A 14,564-nucleotide genomic window follows, 5' to 3' on the forward strand; every position below is an offset into this window, starting at 1 on the left:
GTGATGGCTTCAGGGTTGGCATGGGTGGTGAGGTAAGACTCCCCCAGGACTGTGCTGCTCCCCTTAGCAGACAGGGACCATACATAACCTTTTCGCGATCATTGCACTGAGCGGTGTGCAACTCGCGCTCCATAGTGCGCAACCAATTTTCGGCGTCCATGGGATCAGTAGAATGGGCGAAGATAGGGGATGACTTCTCATGAATTCTGCTCGCTTGTCTCTGGGCATCTGAGGCATCTAAACCTGCACTTGAGGTTAAGGAGGGGGTGGCTGCTACTGCACCTGCTGCATTGCTGCTAGGGTCTGACCAATTACTTGGACTGCCTGAGTTTGCATCATGAACATCTGCTCAAAGGTCATCAGGGGTTGTGGTGGCAACTGCTGCTGCTGAGATGCCTCCTCGTGGGGTGCCTGCTGTTCTAGCTGAGCACGCCTTGCACCTCTACGTCTGTTCCCAGACATCTATAGAAAGCACACACACACATCAGATCTGACTTTGCAGTCTTTTAGCTTAAGAAAAGATATATGGTACTCTTCATAGCACTGAACAATTGATCATCTTCACTAACTCTCCACACAACTTCTTAGATAAAGAGGAAAGTGGAAATAAAGGGTTGCCCAACTAAATAACTGACTTTATTAATAACTACACCAAGTTGCAGAGGATACCCACAACTTGGTGACAATCATTATAAAGATCCAACTTCATTACATGTTCATCACGATAAGCATCCCAACATATGATAAGAAAACTAACTCTAACTAAGACTGACTAAGACTAAGATACTGAATTAAACATTATTACAGACTCTGACTCCATCGATCTATGGATCCAAATCTATCTAGGTCCTGTAGTCTAGGGTACCATACTAGAAGCGACCACGGGGTGGTGAACGGTAAGGGTGCTGAATCCCGACAGGGGCGGGAGAACCACCATCCAGATAGTGGCATGCCGCGCACTTAGCACGCAATTCCACAACCTCCGCCCGAACCTTGCCTAACTAGTCAAGGTCGTCGTCTAGCTTGGTGTTGAGCATGGCGGTCAGGTTGACCATGCTGTTCAGCCTGGGATTGCCTTCACCAACAGGCGAGACAATCACACCTCTAGCACTGTCGGTTGAACGACGAGGGTAGTACTTTAGGTCAAGGCCATTAGCTACCCCGCTGAAAACGAGCAATACTGTGAAAGTGCACGTCGTGCTGTATCTTGCATGGCTGCCTCGGCAGTATCCCTCTTAGTGATAGAGTAGTGTTCTGAGAAGGCCTCTGCACCTCGGAGATCAATGTCCGGACAACACACCAAGCAAGTAGCATCCCACTGGTCCGGGTATAACCCATGACGATGCTGGTAGACTACACAACGGTACTCGATAGACCAAGTGTGTCGGTCGAAGGCCCAACGCAACAAGGTGTCGAGAGTGTCGTGGAAGTGACACCCACGAGCGGCGTCACGAGTGATGGGTCTACCGATCCATCCCTCCGACTCCTCTTCCTCTGATAGCTCCGTGTTGTGGCTCGAACTGCCACCGGTGTCGTCGTTGTCTCCGTTAGGGTCTCCTCCAGCAGCTAGGATGCCCTGTGATGGTGCAGGGGGCATCTCTGGCTGAAGTGCAGAGGAAGGCTGCCTCCCAGGCTCCACCTCCTACTGAGGCGAGGGGGAAGAGTCCTGCTGCTCCTGCTCCTGGTCCTGCTCCTGCTCCTAGCGTCGGTGCTCCTGCTCCTCGTGCAGGCGACAATGCAGTCTCTCTAGGTGACTGGACTGACCTAGCATCGTGCGACACAGTGGACGCTCCACCAGGCGAGAGGGCAAAAAGGGGATCACTGACTTACGTGTAGTGCATCTAATACGAGTCATCTACAAAAGACATCATAAGCACAAGAGTGAGGGCAGAACTATAAGACCAGCAATTAAACAGAAAGATAAGTGAGAGAAAAATTTATAGGATGAGTAATAACATAGAATTGGTCAAGATGACTAACTTTAGAAATGACACTAAAGATCAAGGTAAGAATAGGGGTCTATAGTCCTTAGGGCGACCATTCTAGTCTAGGTTAGCGGTCCTACAGTCAGCAAGGCTTTGATACCACTTATGTCACACCTGGTTTTGGAAGGCAAACCGAATGCAAACCATGTACGTGCTAGGATCTGAAACTCATGTACACAGTGATTACATAGTTGGACATCATCACACATTGCTCAAAGTAAATAGCGGAAAAGGTACTTTATTACAACAAGATGTCTAAGACATCCACTGAGTCTATAACATAGTCATTAACATAATCAAAGTGCGGAATATGAAACGTAGAAGCTAAGGCCTTCACAGGCAGCTGACTGTGGGGTTTGCCACTAAAATAAACTAGAACTCATCATAGTCCTGGAACTCCTCAAAGTCCCCCATGTTGCCAGCATCACCTCCTGAGCATTGAGTACAGTGGGGACAACCTGGGATGGGTGGTTGGTAAAGCAAGGGTGGGTACACATCAACGTACTCAGCAAATATCCCGTTTGGCTAAAGTGGACTAGCTATATATGGAATTAAGGTTAAGTAGATGCTTTTAGTTGGTCAAGTATTTATTACTATAAGTGGAGCCAAGTTTTAGTATAAACTCAATTGTTATCCAAAGCACTCCCTCCAAGAGGAAATACCAGAGATCTTATTTATACCATCATCATTAATCATTATCATAAAAGTAACCAAACCTCTTCTAATCAAAGAGGATCTCAAGGCCGCTCTTAACCGTGAGCATGGTTGATATACTAGTTTCTAACACTCTGGAGAGGTCGCACACTTTACCCACAAGCCATGATTCCCATTCTGCCCAAAAAGAGCCAATCTCCATTAACCACTACCTAGGTGGCCTAGCAGGGTATCATTATGTAGCCTTTACAAAGATTTCCCAGAGGTCATAGCCACCCGTTAGGCTTCTCCAGTTTGATAAACATAGTACATCTCCCCAAAGGAAGGGTGACTAATAAAACCAAATCGAGAAACATCTGCATCTAGCCTCGGCAGAACAAGTACTATGCCCGAACCCCATTGACGGCCCTACGGCAAAGCCAACTACTCCTCTGGTTCTTCTAATTATTCAACTAAGCGCGTCTCATTCCACCCTCATGGTTGCACTATTATCCCGGGTTGTCACTCCTCGAACAGGTCCTTACGGAGAGGTACTCAGGAAACAGCCTGAGTCCCCTAAAGTATCACAGGAACATCATCGAGATAATATCATCGTATCATATTATTCACATCATGTTCATTGATTAAGTGAAAGCAATAGCATAAGCTAACCATGATAACCCATAAGGTAAACAAGGATAAGGTAAATACAGACTAGTCAATTCTTAAGTTTCAATAACGTAATGCGAGACAGTGAATTATAAGTAAGTAGAACATAATAGGTCAGAGGACACTTGCTTTCACCAGGTTGTTGCTCAGGAAGATCTTCGGCAACACACTCAGGAACCACATGCTGCTTGTTGTCTAAATAAAGCGATCATACATTCAATACATTTGGAAAGTGTAACACTATAAAAACCATCAACTAAAATAATGCATTTAGATTATTAATGGTAGAAATGGTAATGCATTTTTCTTTCAAGTGTTTAATTTTATTTGCATTTAGAACAAATTTTGTTTGCTCATATTTGATTTTTGGATGTTCAGTAGAAATTCTTTTATATTGAAAATCCAATTAAATAATATAGAAGAATTGGTCCAAAAATAAATATTTTAGTTATAAATAATTTTGGTATAATTATTATAATTTTGAATTATTTAAAATATATTTATTTATATTTTTAAATAGAAAAGAAAACCCTAGCCGATCTATCCCATTAGCGGCCCAGCCACCACGCCCCCCTCATTCCCCTCCCCTCCCTCACCGCCAGGTGGGCCCTACCGAGGCCCCTCCTCCCTCTCTTCTTCCTCCCGCGCCGCCGCCGCTCTCCATGCGCCCGTGCCGCGCGTGTTGCGCCGTGCGCCTAGGCCGCGCCCTAACCCCGGCCGCCCCGTGCCCGGCTCCTCGGCGTCCGCGCCCGCTCGCCTCCCCAGCCACCGAAAACCGCCCAGCCGTTTGCCTCTCTCCCTCCCCCACGTCCCTCTAGCTGTTCTCTCCCTCTCCCCTTGGCACCTCTCCCTCCCTATAAAAGCTGACTAAGCTCCCTCCCTCTCCCTTCACCTGAGCTCGCTCCCCTACCCTCGTTCTCTCTCTCTCTCGCGCGACGCCGCCGACCGCTAGAGCTCCTCCACCGCGCCCAGCTCGCCGGACCGTCCATGTCGTGCCCTGCCCCGGCCGCGCTCGGACCGTCCGCCCACACCGTCCGACCATGCCCGAGCCACCAGACTGTCCGCTCCCTTGCTCGGCCGACCCCCTCCCCATCGAGCTTCTCCCTGCTCACAAGCTCTAGCCCAAGGTAGAAGACGACTATTTTACGTTTTAACCCCTACTTTTGTAAATAAAGTTAATTCCGAGATTTTTAGTTTAGAAATTATCAAAAAGTGACCCCAATGTATACGTGTAATCGAAAACAAGCCCCACAACAATATTTTGAACCGGTGTATTATTTTATATTTCAAAAATAAATAATGTCACTAGTCACTAACTTGGTGATTTTCACACTAGAAACGATTACGATTGATCTCGCTTTAGCACGTGAACGATAATTGTTAGTAGTGTTTTAAGTGTAATTTTATTGATATAAGGAAGTAGAAGAAAATACTAGACCACGTATTTTTGGTCAAATGAAAATAGATTTTTTCTAGTCAGAATAAATGTGTTCATAAGTATAGCACTTAACTACTCAGAATTAGTACAATACTTGTTTATGTCATAGTAACCATAATTATGTTATTAAAAGTCCAATTAGTAATTTACATTAATTCTTAGAATATTAATGTTAGAAGAATTATAAATAAACAAATTTTTTTAGCTATACGTATAATTTCTATTTAGAAATAAAAGGGATAAAACTTAAAAGTCTATTATTAGTAACAAAGAAAATAATTAGCATTATTTTCCATAAAGTTTGTTAGTATATATTTATCTATATTATACTAGATGAAACTAGTGTCATAGTCCCCTACTCATATTTTCACCAATAATGACTCATAGTAATAATCATAATAATTAATAAGTATTTATGCTTGAAGACGTATTTACGAGTATAATAAGTGTGACATATAAATGTGTATGTAATGGTGAATGATTACCTCTGTACTGGTGTATGTTTATTTATTTGGCGTACGTATTCTTTTTGTATGTATGGTACGCAAATCGATGCTAGGAGTTGACTGTGAGGTAGACGAACCAAACTCGTTCGAGGACGACCCACATGACACATTCGAGCAAGGCAAGTGGATTCACCCTCTGCATATTCTATTTGTGTGGCGGAACTGCCTGAATTATTCCAACTTAAGTGCCTAAGCCTCGCCTTAGAGGCTAGACCACACTTAAATGGGAATAACCCGTCAATCCCTCGAATCTAGTCCGACACGGCCACTGACAGGATCAAGTACCACAATCTCACTCGAAGGTGAGTCACAGAGCAAATACAATAAAGCATAAAACCATACATGCCAGAGTATTTAATTATTACATCATCATCATCATCACCATCGGAGTTTTTGCAAAAGTAACCATCATTGTTCGAAGTGCAGCGGAAATAAACTAACGGTAAATAAATAGAGGGATGGGGAAGCCGGTCCCATCACTCCTCATGCTCCTCCTCAGCCGAGGCAGGGTCCCACTCGATAGTCCAACCCGGTGGCAAGATGGACGACCAAGTTATTCCAGCAACCATTTCCTCCAGAGAACCTGTAAAATTATGCCACAAGCAAGGCTGAGTATACTAATACTCAGCTAGACTTACCCGGTGTGAGGAGTCTACTCCTCTACCTCTAGACATGCAGCTGTTTGGCTGTGGGGTTTGGTTGCCAAAAGCACTAGCTGAGTTTATAAATCAAGATTTTAACTTAGTCAAAGTTAAGTGTGACTCTCTTAAGGCTAAAAGTGGACTATCTACTCATACATGGTAGCAAGCATTATTAACAATCAACATCTTATCCCAACTCATCATACTTCCACTTATTACTCAATGCAGTACAATGGATCAAGCAGTCTCATTAGCTGCGAGAAGCAGACGATTCGAATCGAGTTTTTATCCTTACAAGGTAAACCTAAACACACGACATGTAGGGGCACTCCGTCCCCACACACATCAACCGTCCCCATCGATTCCCTGGCAACAGATCAGGGCTCACCGCCTTGGCGTACAATGCCCCACTGACCCCAACTGGCCGTCGTGCAGTGACCGCACTTGTACCCACCATAACCGGAATGGGAGACCTCGTCTCAGGTCGCGTGAGGGGATATGTCTGCGGGCAGGTTCACTCAGGTACTAGGCTTACCGATTTACCATATTTCTCGGTATGTGTTTAGTACGTTCAAACGCTTGACACAGGTATCCACATGTTAATCCTTATTCCATTTTCCATCTCGTGAACAACCAATCCCCATGGATGGTTGTCCACCAACTAGTATCATGACAGTGTGAAAGTGGGTACAATCAATTTCCTGATCTCGCGCGAGTGCTAGAAAAATCACTCGTCTTCTACAGAGATCCTAATTAAATAAAGCAACTACTCGACCTGTCATACTAGTATTCATCTCAAAAGGATTCCTGAGATCATGCAACTAGGGTTTCAAACAATTCCTACACCTAAGTGCACAATCAATCCTACAATCATTAAGTGAAGTAAAATAGCATAAATAACAGGTTATGCATAAAACCGGGGCTTGCCTTCCAAAGCAGTGGCAGGCAGGTCCTCTGGTGCAGGCTCGGGTGCTGGATCCGGGGCTACCTCCTGAGCAGCTCCTTGCTCCTGCACGAGGATGTACTCTCCGTCAGCAAGATTACAGTCTATCGAAATGCAATGAACATGTATGTCATGATTATGCAGGATTTAATAATATTATGCTAAAGAGAACTAAGTTAAGAAGTAACTTAGGGTTTCTTAGTCATGCGGGGCTTCCAGTGGGTTAGGCTTATTACTCTTTAGGCTTGGGTTTTTAGTGAAGATAACATAGTGGATTGGTATTGCCGTGATACATTTTAGTGGACAGATTACAAAGGTTTTAGGATGACATTAATTTACATTATTCATTTTCCTTTCTTTAATTTCCATTTAGGGTTTCTAGTGTAGGTTTGAACTACGACAGTGTTTTAATGATTTCCAAAAATTCTGTAAAAATTACAGTGGGTTGTCATTTGCTATTCTAGCTTGTTTTAAGAATTTGAGGCTTAAAGTACAAAAGCTAGGCTTTAAACAAAAATGACAAGGGTTATGCAGAATGGCCCACTTTACACTACATCTCTTAGTTAGGTGTAGGTTCTGTCTTAAAGGTTATTTTTGCTGGCATCCCATAGTAATAATAGGTCTCTGTGCTAAAAATCACAGAAAACTAAGGGGTGGTTATTTAGTTATGATTTTCTTAAGTTTAAGGTCAAAAAGGCTCTTTCTACTACATTATTATTTGAAAAATGTCAAACAGCAGATTTCATATTTTTCCTAAGTTCTCTCTAATAAATCAATAGTTATCCCAAGGGTGGAGGTGTTTTTACCTTGGGGTTATTTTTGTAGAGTTTTTCTAAGTTTCACTTGTTTTATCAAAACAAAAGGGATCTCACTTATTTTACACTAAAACAGGGTATGATATATTTTTCCAGTGAACTATATTGAATAAGTAACCTAACAAAAATAGAGGTACTCTCTGGTTCATTAATTAAATTACATTTTCTATTTTCCTTATCCTTAAGCATATTATAGAATAAGGGGTAAAACTAACTTAAATGGAGTGGACAGAGAGGTTTAGCATTTTTATTTGGTTTAGTAGGTAGATACAAGCTTCTCAAAATTTTTCTAACCCCAGTCAAATAGTGCAACTAATTTTGGCCCTATTATTAAGCTTTTGGTCAAAACTATAATTAAATCAGAGCTTTAAGGTTCTCTATAGTACATAGGGGGTTTTATATTTTTCTTAAGTAGGTTACATTATTTAGAGTCTGACAAAATTGGTTTGACCAAATTTGGATGATTTAAACAGGAGTTATGCATTTTCAAAGTTTCTGTCCAATTTAAAAACAGATTTAATAAAGGTTTTCTGGAAAAACAGTTTACACCGAGGTCCCTGGGTTTAAACTAAATCCACCCTCGCAAATCTACCCCCATGCCACTATTCCCCTGTGTCTCTGACATTTCACAAAACCCCCTGACCTTCTCTCCCTCCCACCCGCAGTCCCTCCCCTTATGCAAACAGTAACCGCGGGAAAGAAAAGGGTGGCGCGGCTTACCGGCGGCGAGGGAGGTCCGGCGAAGGGTGGGGTTGGCTCGGGGAGACTCTGGCGGTCACGTCGAGGTACGGCTTGACGTCGGGGATGGTCGAAATCGCCCGGTCCACGCGTGCAGGCGGGTGTCCTCGTCGGCGGCGAGTATACCGGCCAAACCACGGCGAACTGGTTCAATCCGAGGGCATGGTGAGCTTCACGGGGTAACATAGCGACCGTGTGCACAAGGAATCGAAGGATGGTGGAGTGGTTTACCCGGTCTACGTACTCCGGCGGGGTTGAGAGCTCCGGCGAGCGTGGACTGGCCTCTCCGGCGAAGTAAACTCTGATTCCTCGCTCGGGGAGCCTCACGGAGGCGTGCACAGTCTTCTCCGAGGGCTGGACGGAGTTGGGAAAGGCTCCACTGGCCGGTCTACGGTGGCAGAGGGATTGGGCGGCCGCGGACTCGCTGCCCACGGGCAAACGGCGACGAGCTCAACTCCGGTGTGGTTTGAGGGTGCGCGTAAGGGAACAATCTAAGTCTGGGAGGGTTTTATAAGCGCGGGCGCGGGCCATGGCGCTGGCTTAGCTCGGGCGCGGCGCTGGGCATGCGGGGGCGCGCGCGAGCGTGCTCTGGCGCGGGCAGAAGGCGTCGAACACGTGGAGGTGTTTTTCTTCCAGTGTTCAAACGTCTCCAGAGATCGCAAACGTGCGAATCTCGCCATGAATCCGGCGCAGGCCTCTTCCTGGCACCTAGGGCTATCTCACATGTGTGAGTTCCAATGGAGGATACGCCCTAGATCAGGAGATAGACGGGCGCCAAATCTGGCTTGTCTCACTGCCCATATTGCGACAAAACTGATGTCAAGAGCTGTCAAACGTCCGAGTCTCGGTCTCCACTTTTTCCAGGGGGTGCCTTAAGTGGTATACCACATTTTTGGTATAGAACCCAAGTGGTTTTGGCGCCATCTTCAAAGTGAACACGGCTGGTCTTTGGATTAGGGTTAAAATTTGACTTAGAGGAAAATAGAGAGCTCTAGCTCTCTCTCCACTTGGAGATTTGAATTGGGGTTTCTCCAGGGGTCTTTTTGCAACATTTCCCTCCCCTAATTGATGGTTATTTAGTTGCTTAGGGTTTGGGTAAAAGTTACACATACTTTGCACACTTGATCACTTTCTTCCCCCCCCCTTACCTAGGGTTTTGGAAGCTAGGGTTTAGGAGAGGTCTAGGGTTCTTCTCCCCTCTTATCCAAGGTGGTAAGTGAGTAAGGATTAGGGTAATGCTTCTCATGTCATTGGCAACTTGATTAGCACATGATCTTCAAGTTCTTATGTGTTGCCCTAAGCCTTTACCCCTTGTGATCACAGCTCCTAGTGCCAAAATGGGATTTAGCCAAGGTAACACCTGGGGTGTTACAATTTGTACCCAAGTAATGCATATAATAATGTTTACTTTTTGGATATATTTCATAATTTGATGAGATTTGCCTAAATAAGGATTTCCTAGAATTACCAACCCTATTCCTTGAATTACCCTGGGATAAAATACTTTTGTTAGCAATTTTTTCTATTGCTCAACTTGATGAATATGATGTCACTCTTTTAATGATACTATGTTCCAGAAATGAAGTTTTATTATGATGTTAAACCCATGGTTAAATAAGAAAATTTTGTGTTAAATGGAACATGGAGTGACCACCCAGGATAACAGTGCAACCACGAGTGCTATTATGGCTCTGGCTTTGGTAATTAGCTCTATAGACTTAGTGCTTAGCAACCCTACCTGAAAGATGGGCAAGAGGGGGCGGCAGTGGTTTGGTGGTAGCTCGTGTTAACATGGGGTGGTAGTCTTGGCTAAGTTACCTCAACCCCAGAGGGCCATGAATACTGACGTCGAAACCTTAGCGGGTGGCTTTGTACTAAGGATATTTTGTGAAAGCCTCATAATGGATCCCTAGCCATTCACCTTGGCAGTGTTTATGGGTCCGATCAACCCAGACTAGATGGGATACATGGCTTGTGGGTAAAGTTGTACCACCTCTACATAGTGTAAAACTGATATGTCAATCAGCCGTGCGCACGGTTAAGAGCAACCTAGACCCTCACATGATAATTGAACTTAAAGATGGACAATAAATCGAGATCTGATGATCTACCAATGGTTTGGTTAAGTGGTTTCACTTAAGTGCTTTTGATATACTCTTATACCTTTGATTAATTGGGATACTTGGGATACACACTTATTAGTAGACATGTGTTGCTAATAAAATATTGACCAACTAAAATGCTTACCACTTATCCATAGCCTACCTTATTAACTTGTATTAGTGTTTCCCCCACTTGCTAAGCCCCGACCATAAGTGAGCTCACCCTTGCTAATATTTTGATGAGAGGGTGATGCTGAAGACTTCGCTGATGACGATGATGAGTTTTAAGTCTAACGATGCGCCAGACACCTTCCTGTGGAAGAGTGCCCATATTTAATTCTGCCCTATTTTGATGTGATATTATTAAAGATGCAATGATTCAAATGATGTAATAAAGTACTCTACTCTCTTTACACCTTTATTGCATTGTCTTTTGATATATTACACTTGTGATGTCAACATATGTGTGGGAAATGGTTATTGGCCCACATATGCTATGCATTCGGTTTTGCCCCCAGAACCGAGTGTGATAGAAGTGGTATCAAAGCTATGTTGACTCTAGGTCATTAGATTAGTTAGAAATGGAAAGCCTAGTCTGTTCAAAACATGCTAATTTTGTTCTTACAATATTATTTTATTAACCTTATCTCTTTAAACATCAACTAAGTTGACATTTTCTCTTATAGATGGTTCGTACCATTCAAACCACTCGGATCAACACCAACTACATCCCTCCACCATGGCAAGTTCCTATCTACCTAGTGGTAGTCGAGGAAATTCCAGTGGATCTCCCTCGCATTCGGGTGGAGAACGGAGTCATTCTGGAGGACAGCTCAGAGGAGTTTCTGCATACGCCCACCCCATTGGCAAAATCACTAGCCTTCACAGGTGGATCGTCAGCTTCAGCTCCACCAGCACCAGTAGTCCAAGCCCCTGCTCCCAGAGGCAACAACCCAGACGACTCTGGTGACGATGATGAAGACGTCGAGGAAGAAGAAGAAGATGAGGAAAACCTCAACGAGGAAGCCAGTGAAGAACAACAGGACCACTATGTGGGGTTATGGCCTGTCACTGAACATTACACCTCAATGTTCGAGACAGGGCACTTCCCTAACCTGCTGCATGATGTTTTGCACGCGTTGGGAACCTATGTCCGACCCCTGTATGAGACAAGGCGAGTGTACGAGCCTCCTCGGGCTTGCTACTACATCACTCGCATTCATGTCAGGGTGATGGATGCAGGTGATAGAGGGTTCAGGACTCTATCAGCACATGAGTCTCTGACACTGCTATCCACCTACGTTGCTTCGGTCAGCGTGCTGCTAGGCGAACTCTATGGTCTCTCAGCCACACCTACCGGCAGCAGCTGCACAACATGAAGTACATGCATCTTCCTCTACGTATTCATGGAGAGAACCAGACCAACAATGTTTTAGGTGGAGCAAATGAAGATCGCCTCAACACCCTAGCTGGTGTGGTGGCAGGTCTTAACATCGACCTGGATAGTGCTACCCTGGACCTCTCTAGGGTACACTTGGAGCTGGAGGATGCACATGCAAGGATCATAGCCCTGGAAGCCCAGCTTGATGGAAGGAATCCCTCGGAAGTTCAAGTCCCCTCTATGCGTTATCCCCTCCCCGCAAGAGGATCCATCACCAGGCTGCTTTAGATTTTAAATTTATATTGTAATAAGTTAGTTTTCTCGGTAGACGAAAAAACACCTTTATATTATTACGCTATCAATAATAACAACCATGTGATGGTGTTGTTTGAAATATTTGATTTGGATTTTTGCTTGAGTGTGATGGTCTTATGGAATGATGGCCATAAGAGCATATAAAAAACTATAACAATACACTTACCATTTATAATAAGCTATTCCCCTTAGAATCTTCTCTACTCCTCACTTACCCCAGGAGTGCACTTCCTAACCGAACAGATGGTGAACACTCGATCAGGTCCCAATAACCACCGGAACCAGCGTGGACAGCAGTTGCCACCACCACCACCCAATACCACGATGGATCAGTTAATCACCACGCAGATGCAACTTCTGCAAGGACTTATAGCATCAGTACAACAAAATCAGCAGAACCATTAGTACCAACAACAATAGCAGCACGCACCCCAAGCTAGAGATAAGCATCGGGACTTCATGAGTCATCACCCGCATGCTTTCTCACACGCAGTAGACCCTTTAGATGCCGATGGCTGGCTTAAGGTCATTGGAAAGAAGTTAGACATCACCCAGTGCAATGACCGAGAGAAGGTCTTGTACGCTTCGAGAAGACTCGAAGGAGTCACGTCTGATTGGTGGGATGCCTTCACAGCGGCACATGCCAATGCTAATGCCATAACCTGGCAGGAGTTCCAAGTGAACTTCCATGCTCATCATATTCCCTCGGGAATTATGAAGCTTAAGAAGAAGGAGTTCCTTTCCCTCACTCAAGGGAACATGACCGTCAATGAGTATCGTGATCGCTTCACCCAACTTTCACGTTACGCCCCAGAGGAAGTGGACACCGACAAGAAGCACCAAGAACGTTTCTTGGAAGGCTTGATTGGACCACTGAACTACTAGCTACAGAGCCACATTTTCCCCAGTTTCCAGACTTTACTGAACAAGGCAATTGGCCGTGAAAACAATAGGAAAGAACTGTTTGACCACAAGAGGAAGTACCAAGGGCAGACCAGCAGAAACACCCGGCAAAACAACTCCCAAGGTTCTCTGTTCCCCTCCGGAAACCAGAGTGGGAACAACAACTATCAAGCACAGCGCTCTAGATAACAAGGTTAGAGGAGCAGTCAATACCAGAACCAGGAGAGAACCAACACCCAGACTAGCCAAAGGTCTAGTGGGCAACAACATAATCGTCAAGGAAGCGCTATGAACACACCGGCCAAGAATAACAATGTAACAACCCCAGTTCAACCCAATGGCTGTTTCAAGTGTGGCGAACTTGGCCACTATGCCAACAACTGCCCTAGGCGTAACCCACAGACACCCCAAAAGAACAACAACTAGAGGTGAAAGGATCACGATGCCCAAGAGGGGGGTGAATTGGGCTTTTCTAAAAATCAACACTAATTAAAACCTAAGCAAGAGCCCAACTTCACCCCAACAACTAGCACTAAGAGAATAATACTAGAAATACAATAATGCTAAAACAATACTTCAAATACTTGCCAAAACAATTACTCAATGTAAAATGCTTAAATTAAGTGCGGAATGTAAAGCAAGGTTTTAAAGACTCCTCCAATTTTTCCCGAGGTATCGAAGAGTCAGCACTCTCCCCTAGTCCTTGTTGGAGCACCCACGCAAGGGTATCGCTCCCCCTTGGTCCTCGCAAGAACCAAGTGCTCACTACGAGATGATCCTTTGCCACTCCGGTACGGTGGATCCCTCACGACTGCTTACAAACGTGAGTCGGGTCACCAACAAGATCTCCACAGTGATCACCGATCTCCCAGCGCCACCAAGACGTCTAGGTGATGCTGATCACCAAGAGTAACAAGCCATAGACTTTCCCTTGACCAAGAGAAGCCTAATGCAAGTGGTGTGTGCTCTAGGTGGCTCTCGCTAGCGCTAATGAGGTCCAAATGCGGGATTAAGATTCTCTAATCACCTCACTAGGCTTTATGGTGCTTGCAATGCTCTACCAAAGTGTAGGAGTAAATGTGGGCAGCAAGACAATCAATATGGTGGGAGGAGGGGGTATAAATAGCCCTCACCCACCAACTAGCCGTTACCATAATTTTCCTGCGCATGGGCGCACCGGACAGTCCGGTGCACCACCGGTGCGCCAACGGTCGACTCCAATGGCTAGTTCTGGCAGGTAGCCGTTGGGCAGATGGCACACCGGACAGTAAACAGTCATTGTCCGGTGCGCACCGGACAGTCCGGTGTGTCACTAAAATTCATCTCGCGAACAGCGTGCTCTTGGGTTTCTGGCGCAGAGGAAAGACCTTCCCCTGGCCAACCTGGCCCCACTGGCAGAGGGTGCACCAGACAGTCCGGTGCACATCGGACAGTCCGGTGTCCCAAAGCCAGAAACCCTAGTTTCTGATTCCTGCTGTTTTTCAAATCGATTTTC

This window comes from Zea mays, chromosome 3 (assembly GCF_902167145.1).
Source record: "Zea mays cultivar B73 chromosome 3, Zm-B73-REFERENCE-NAM-5.0, whole genome shotgun sequence".
Lineage (NCBI taxonomy): Eukaryota > Viridiplantae > Streptophyta > Magnoliopsida > Poales > Poaceae > Zea > Zea mays.